Raw genomic sequence first — 8,138 nt, 5'->3', positions numbered from 1 at the left:
ATGTATCAACTAGGGTTGTCCGTATCTTCCATGTTAGGCGGGTTATTCTGAAGAGGAGTGGACTCCACTCCTCATTCACGAGAAAATGGCTGGTCACCAGGATGCCCAGTCCCATGCTTTATGCAAATCAAATCAAAATAATTGCAAACAAAACTCCCCCGGGACTGTTGTTAGTTGGAGGCACTCGTTGTTTCGAGAAAGCCATGGATTGATGCTTGTTGGTGGAGGGGGAGTATAAACTTTACTATTCTGTTTGGGAACCGCCTATAATGTGTGCACCATGGAAGATATCGCCATCTCTCCGTTGTTATGTTGACAATGAAAGTATGCCGCTCAAAATATTAATCATATCTATTTCAAAACCGAGCTCTAGCACCTCTACAAATCCCTGCTTCCATCTACGAAGGGCCTATCTATTTACTTTTATGTTGAGTCATCATCCTCTTATTAAAAAGCACCAGTTGGAGAGCACCACTGTCATTTGCATTCATTACTATTAGTTTACATTGTGTATGGCTTGACTGGATCTCTTTCACCATGAATTACAATGTCTAGTCAGTCCTTGATCTTTAAAGGTGCTCTGCATTTATGTTTTGCAGTCTTAGAAAGGGCTAGCGAGATACCATCTTGTTATATCATATAATGATTGTTTTGAGAAAGTGTTGTCATCCAAAATTTATTATTAATGCTCTCTAGTTGATTATGCCATTGATAGGAGTAAACATGAGACCTAAATGTTATTGTGAATATGGTTGGTTCATAAAATTTGCTGAAAAATTGAATGTTGGCTTTACATATTTACAACAACAAGAGCAAACAGAGTTTGTAAAAGTTTTTATTTATCACTTTCAGTTTATCAACTGAATTGCTTGAGCACAAGCAAAGGTTTAAGCTTGGGGGAGTTGATACGTCTCCGTCGTATCTACTTTTCCAAAAACTTTTTCCCTTGCTTTGGATTCTAACTTGCATGATTTGAATGGAACTAACCCGAAATGACGTTGTTTTCAGCAGAATTGCCATGGTGTTATTTTTGTGCAGAAATAAAAGTTCTCAGAATGACCTCAAAATCAACGGAGAATTATTTTGGAATATATAAAAAATACAGGCGGAAGAATCAAGGCCAGGGGCCCCACACCCTAGCCACGAGGGTGTGGGCGCGCCTGCCCCCTAGGCGTGCCCCCTGCCTCGTGGGCCCCCTGGAGCTCCACCGACCTCAACTTCAACTCCATATATTCTTGTTCAGGGAGAAAAAAAATAATGGAGAAGGATTCATCGTGTTTTACAATACGGAGCCGCCGCCAAGCCCTAAACTCTCTCAGGAGGGCTGATCTGGAGTCCGTTCGGGGCTCCGGAGAGGGGAATCTGTCGCCGTCGTCATCATCAATCTTCCTCCATGACCAATTTCATGATGCTCACCGCCGTGCGTGAGTAATTCCATCGTAGGCTTGCTAGACGGTGATGGGTTGTATGAGATTTATCATGTAATCGAGTTAGTTTTGTTATGGTTTTATCCCAAGTATCCACTATGTTCTGAGATTGATGTTGTTATGACTTTGCTGTGCTTAATGCTTGTCACTAGGGCCCGAGTGCCATGATTTCAGATCTGAACCTATTATGTTTTCATGAATATATGTGAGTTCTTGATCCTATCTTGCAAGTCTATAGTCACCTACTATGTGTTATGATCTGGCAACCACGAAGTGACAATAGTCGGGACCACTCCCGATGATGACTGTAATTTGAGGAGTTCATGTATTCACTATATGGTAATGCTTTGGTCTGGTACTCTATTAAAAGGAGGCCTTAATATCCCTTAGTTTCCATTAGGACCCTGCTGCCACGGGAGGGTAGGACAAAAGATGGCATGCAAGTTCTTTTCCATAAGCACGTATGACTATATTCGGAATACATGCCTGCATTACATTGATGAATTGGAGCTAGTTCTGTGTCACCCTATGTTATGACTGTTACATGATGAACCATATCCGACATAATTCTCCATCACCAACCCAATGCCTACGAGCTTTCCATATATTGTTCTTCGCTTATTTACTTTTCTGTTGCTATTGTTACAATCACTATAAAACAACAAAAATATTACTTTTGCTACCGTTACCTTTTTTCACCGTTACCACTACTATCATGATACTTTGCTACTAAATACCTTGCTGCAGATATTGAGTTATCTAGGTGTGGTTGGATTGACAACTCATCTGCTAATACTTGAGAATATTCTTTGGCTCCCCTTGTGTCAAATCAATAAATTTGGGTTGAATACTCTACCCTCGTAAACTATTGCGATCCCCTATATATGTGGGTTATCAGAACCCTGCATAACTCACTAGGCCATAGACTTCGTGAGAGATATCTACATGCACCATCACCATCTCGTCAACCTTGGAGAACCTAACATAGTGGCCTTTCCACTCAAAAACATGATGATGAAGACAGGCCGTATCAGATTTGTTGGGAAGCTTTACAAGAACCACACCCTTCGTAATCGAAGGCACAACCAGGAAATTTTTGTGGTCAAGTACATCCTCGAGAACATGCCTGACAACAATGGCACAGGAAAACACTAGTTCATGACACGTGGCGACAAGGACACAGCAGCTGGATAGTTTAGCAGTATAACTCATCCTCAGGTCTTCTAGTTCAGACGACATGACTTTGAGAACTTCATCTCCACCGCGGACCTGGTTCTAATTCAAACAGAAACCATATTTTATTACTACCTCCGTTTTGCAATAAGATGATTTTCTATATTATACTCCTTATATGACTACATATACACACAGAAATGAGTGAACAAAGACACTAGAATATGTCTTCAAATGCGTGAGAGCAGAGGCAGTACTTGCAATATCCATAACACAAGTTACTAAGGCAAATATACCCTCTTCAAAGGTAGCATTGATGTTCATGAAGTACTCCAGTTGAAAGTAATCTATAAGAAATCAGTGTCAACCTCTCGCATATTTTGGTCAAAAGAGGAATTTCGAACCGTCATTTGGCACACAAATATCACATGCAAGATCACCCAGAAAAGTTGTACTACTAGTACTAGTACTACGTGTTAGATGAAAAAACACGATCAAGATCGAGAAAAAGATCGTCAAGAAGAGATATTACCTGGACTTCCTTAATGAGGGATCCCGGAGAGGGGGGCTTGGACAGGGCAATGGCATTGAGCTTGTCTGTGGTAGTCTCGGTGGGGTGCTTGCGCATCTTTGTACCATGAGCCTCGACGGTTTTGGCCAGAGCCATAGACATCACTTCGGCTGGTGCGCCAACGTCCATCAAGAAACTGTCAAATAGAAATAAAAGAAAAGAAACCATAATCACAAACCCAAAAGAAGAACAGAGAGGGAGTTATAGGATAAGTCTCGGGGTTGCCAGACCGGGCCTTGGCCAAAATCAACACCATTGATGCGCTCACCTTTCCTTCTTTGGGAGAGAAGAACAATGGCAGAAGCAGGTTGGGGTTTTCTTGAAGTAATGACGAACAAGATGAGGGAGAAGCAAGCTGGGTAGAGAGCAAGCTGAGAGAGAAGAGTGAAATGATGGTTGCTTCGTTCGTCCAACTTACTACTGGAAAGGAGGGGGTTTTGTGATTTGACGACTCATTGGGCATTACTACGGCGCTTTGATCGGGGTAGTCTACCTTCACTCTACTACGGAGTAATTTAGTGCATGGCTGGTGGACCCCGATGCTAGATGTCCCACACATCGGCGAACGTGAGTAATTTAGTGCATGGCTGGAGGAGGATCCGCACGGTAGAGCATGGCCACTGTTTTTCTAAAGAAAAAAAATGATTACTGCAAGCGTTTCCACACATACGACGGAGGAGTGCGAAACACGGCAGCCACTTGAACATACACAATGCTCCTACTACTAGGCTTGTGCAGTGGTTAATACGTCAGTACTACATAATCTTGTTGCTAGTGTAGTAAGATATGACAACAACAAATGATGTTGTGCGCTGATACGTCTCCAACGTATCTATAATTTTTGATTGTTCCATGCTATATTATATTCTATTTTGGACATCATTGGGCTTTATTATACACTTTTATACTATTTTTGGGACTAACCTATTAACCGGAGGCCCGGCCCAGAATTACTGTTTTTTGCCTATTTCAGAGTTTTGCAGAAAAAGAATATCAAACGGAGTCCAAACGGAACGAAACCTTCAGGAACGTTATTTTTGGAACGAACGTGATCCACAGGACTTGGACCCTACGTCAAGAAAGCTACCAGGAAGGCACGAGGTAGGGGGCATGCCTACCTACCCCCCAGGCGCGCCCTCCACCCTCGTGGGGCCCATGTTGCTCCACCGACGTACTTCTTCCTCCTATATATACCTACGTACCCCCAAACTACCAGACATGGAGCCAAAAGCCTAATTCCACCACCGCAACCTTCTGTACCCGTGAGATCCCATCTTGGGGCCTTTTCCGGAGCTCCGCCGGAGGGGGCATCGATCACGGAGGGCTTGTACATCAACACCATAGCCTCTCCGATGATGTGTGAGTAGTTTACTTCAGACCTTCTGGTCCATAGTTATTAGCTAGATGGCTTCTTCTCTCTCTTTGGATCTCAATACAAAGTTCTCCACGATTCTAGTGGAGATCTATTCGATGTAATCTTCTTTTGCGGGGTGTTTGTTGAGACCGATGAATTGTGGGTTTATGATCAAGTTTATCTATGAACAGTATTTGAATCTTCTCTGAATTCTTTTATGTATGATTGGTTATCTTTGCAAGTCTCTTCGAATTATCAGTTTGGTTTGGCCTGCTAGATTGATCTTTCTTGCAATGGGAGAAGTGTTTAGCTTTGGGTTCAATCTTACGGTGTCGTTTCCAAGTGACAGTAGGGGCAGCAAGGCACGTATTGTATTGTTGCCATCGAGGATAACAAGATGGGGATTATATCATATTGCATGAGTTTATCCCTCTACATCATGTCATCTTAATTAAAGTGTTACTCTGTTCTTTTGAACTTAATACACTAGATGCATGCTGGATAGCGGTCGATGTGTGGACTAATAGTAGTAGATGCAGGCAGGAGTTTGTCTACTTGTCTCGGATGTGATGCCTATATACATGATCATACCTAGATATTCTCATAACTTTGCTCAATTCTGTCAATACCTCAATAGTAATTTGTTTACCCACTGTAATACTTATGCTTTCGAGAGAAGCCACTAGTGAAACCTATGGCCCCCAGATCTATTTTCCATCATATTAATCTCCCGTTAACAAGCTATTTCTAGTGTCATTTTTATTTCTCTTTAATTACTTTGGATCTTTATCATAAAAATACCAAAAATATTATCTTATCATATCTATCAGATCTCACTTTCGTAAGTGACCATGAAGGGATTGACAACCCCTTTATTGCGTTGGTTGCGAGGATTTTATTTGTTTGTGTTGGTGTGAGGGACTCGTGCGTGGCCTCCTCCTGGATTGATACCTTGGTTCTCAAAAACTGAGGGCAATACTTACGCTACTTTGCTGCATCACCCTTTCCTCTTCAAGGTAAAACCAACGCAGTGCTCAAGAGGTAGCAAGAAGGATTTCTGGCGCCGTTGCCGGGGACTCTATGCAAAAGTCAACATACCAAGTACCCATCACAAACCCTTATCTCCCGCATTTCATTATTTGCCATTTGCCTCTCTTTTTTCCTCTCCCCCACTTCACCCTTGCCGCTTTATTCGCCCTCTCTTTCCATTCACCTTCCTCCTTCTTTTTGCCCCTTGCACTTTCTGCCCTATCTTACATACAAAAAAATTCCGAATTGGTAGTTGTAATATTATTGGAAAAGGAGTTATCCAAGATTTTTTTACTTGTGCCAGTGCTTTGCCTTCTATGGGTAGTTATATTCTTCATAGAACTAGTAGTCTTGTGGACGCTATCGCCATGCTTGTAGTTGAACTTGAAAGACAATTTATGCACATGCATCCTTGCATATAAAGGATTTTCCTAGAATTTTCTAATATTGAGCATTCTTCTATTAAGCGTGTCGCTACTATCTTTTTGTCTCATGAGTTTAGATTTATAATAAAAGAGGCCAAAGAAATCCTTGCGCATTATAGGGTGGACGCTGGCAGTCCTCCCATAGAGGCTATTCTCTTTGATCAAGAATAATTAATGTGTTTTCAATCTCTAGACTATGTTGCTTTCAATGAAAATCTTAGAAAGAGGGTTCCTACCAATGTTCTAGTTGATAGAATTTCTGAACTTAATAATTATTTGGCTATTCGAAATAATGAGCTAGGATATTCTCTCAAGTATAGGCTCACAAAGTTATGTCAAAAGAATTCTTATAATGCTGAATTGGTTCTGCAATACGAAGGGCCGAAAGAGGAACCTATACCTCCTAAAGTTGATCTTGGGGACTTTTGTCCCATTAAATTTAGCCCTTTTGATTACTTTTGCTTGCCTCAAAGAAAACTTGCTGCTGAATGCAGAGAATGTGAAATGAGTTTTAATGATCTGCCACATTATTCTGGCGATACCTAAATCTATCCTTGCTATTATGCCTAGCTCGGGCGTTAAACGATAGCGCTTGTTGGCAGGCAACCCAATTTTATTTTTATTCCTTGCTTTTTGCTCCTATTTAGTAATAAATAATTTATATAGACTCTGTTTTGATGGTGTTTTTTGTGTTTAATTAGTGTTTCTGCCAAGTACAACCGTTGGGAAGACTTGGGGAAAGTCCTTTTTGATCTTGCTGTAAAAAACATAAACTTTAGCGCTCATGAGAATTGCTGCCATTTTTATTTAGATAGTGATATTTAGTTAATTATTTTTGAAGATGATTAATAGATAAATTCCTCAAGTCCAGCAATTTAATTCAGAATTTTGGGGGTTTCATAACATGCGTTAGCTACAGATTACTACAGATTGTTATGTTTTTGACAGATTCTGTTTTTCGTGTGTTGTTTTCTTATTTTGATGAATCTATGGCTAGTAAAATAGTTTATAAACCATAGAGAAGTTGGAATACATTAGTTTTAACACCAATGTAAATAAATAATGAGTTCATTACAGTACCTTGAAGTGGAGTTTTGGTTTCTTTCGCTAACGGAGCTCACGAGATTTTCTATTTTGAGTTCTGTGTTGTGAAGTTTTCTAGTTTTTGGGTTAAGTTTTGATGGATTATGGAACAAGGAGTGGCAAGAGCCTAAGATTAGGGATGCCCATGTCAACCCAAGGTAAAATTCAAGGGCACCCAAAAGCCTAAGCTTGGGGATGCCCCGGAAGGCATCCCCTCTTTCGTCTTCGTCTATCGGTAACTTTACTTGGAGCTATATTTTTATTCACCACATGATATGTGTTTTGCTTGGAGCGTCTTCTATGATTTGAGTCTTTGCTTTTTAGTTTACCACAATCATCGTTTCGGTACACACGTTTTGAGAGAGACTCACATGATTTGAAAATTATTAGAATACTCTATGTGGTTCACTTATATCTTTTGAGCTATATAGTTTTTGCTCTACTGCTTCACTTATATCTTTTAGAGCACAGTGGTGGATTTGTTTTATAGAAACTATTGTTCTCTCATTCTTCACTTAGATTATTTTCAGAGTCCTACAAAACAGCATGGTAATTTGCTTTAATTATGATAGGCATTCAAGATTAGTGGAAAAAAAATCTTATAAGTGTGTTGAATACTATGAGATGTTTGATACTTGATAATTGTTTTGAGATATAGAGATGGTGATATTAGAGTCAAGCTAGTTGAGTAGTTGTGAATTTGAGGAATACTTGTGTTGAAGTTTGTGATTCCCGTAGCATGCACTTATGGTGAACCGTTATGTGACGAAATCGGAGCATGATTTATTTATTGATTGTCTTCCTCATGAGTGGCGGTCGGAGACGAGCGATGGTATTTTCCTACCAATCTATCCCCCTAGGAGAATGCATGTAATACTTTGTTTCGATAACTAATAGATTTTTGCAATAATTATGTGAGTTTTTTATGACTAAGGTTGAGTCCATGGATTATACGCACTCTCGCCCTTCCACCATTGCTAGCCTCTCTAATACCGCGCACTTTTTGCCGGTATCATACACCCACCATATACCTTCCTCAAAACAGCCACCATACCTACCTATCATGGCATTTCCAT

Source organism: Triticum urartu, chromosome 5A (genome assembly GCF_056163025.1).
Source record: "Triticum urartu cultivar PI428250 chromosome 5A, HENAU_Tu73, whole genome shotgun sequence".
NCBI lineage: Eukaryota > Viridiplantae > Streptophyta > Magnoliopsida > Poales > Poaceae > Triticum > Triticum urartu.
The sequence above is the reverse complement of the archived record's forward strand: the minus strand, read 5'-3'. Positions refer to the sequence as shown.